At 70.5% G+C, this 254-nt stretch overlaps 1 protein-coding gene across 1 annotated transcript in view; it reads right to left on the reverse strand.

Moving 5' to 3' along the window:
• LOC129678270 (transcriptional enhancer factor TEF-5) overlaps positions 1-167 on the reverse strand; it is a gene marked incomplete at its 5' end in the record, with an annotated part of 2,701 nt that extends 2,534 nt beyond the window's left edge. The window contains 1 exon segment of the mRNA XM_055608997.1: positions 106-167.
• Between the last annotated feature and the right edge of the window lie 87 nt (positions 168-254).

Below are 254 nucleotides of genomic sequence, written 5' to 3' on the forward strand. Positions count from 1 at the left end.
CCCCCCCCCCCCCCCCCCCCCCCCCCCCCCCGGTACACATAGCCGGATCCCAAGCCGAAGGGCCAAGAAAGCAGAGGCTCGGGGCTTAGGGGCCGGGACACTTACTGTTGAGCGCCTGTGGCAGGGGAGGCTGGATGGGGTAGGCAGGCTGAGCAAAGGGCTTGATGCTGTGAACAGTAGCCAGGTTGGAGGCCTCTCCCCCGGGCCCCCCCCCCCCCAGCTGACGTCCTGCGAGCCAGCCACCCTTGCCGCCT

The sequence above is a fragment of the Psammomys obesus genome, unplaced genomic scaffold, assembly GCF_907164565.1.
Source record: "Psammomys obesus unplaced genomic scaffold, mPsaObe1.curated_primary_1811, whole genome shotgun sequence".
In the NCBI taxonomy this organism is placed as follows: Eukaryota; Metazoa; Chordata; class Mammalia; order Rodentia; family Muridae; genus Psammomys; species Psammomys obesus.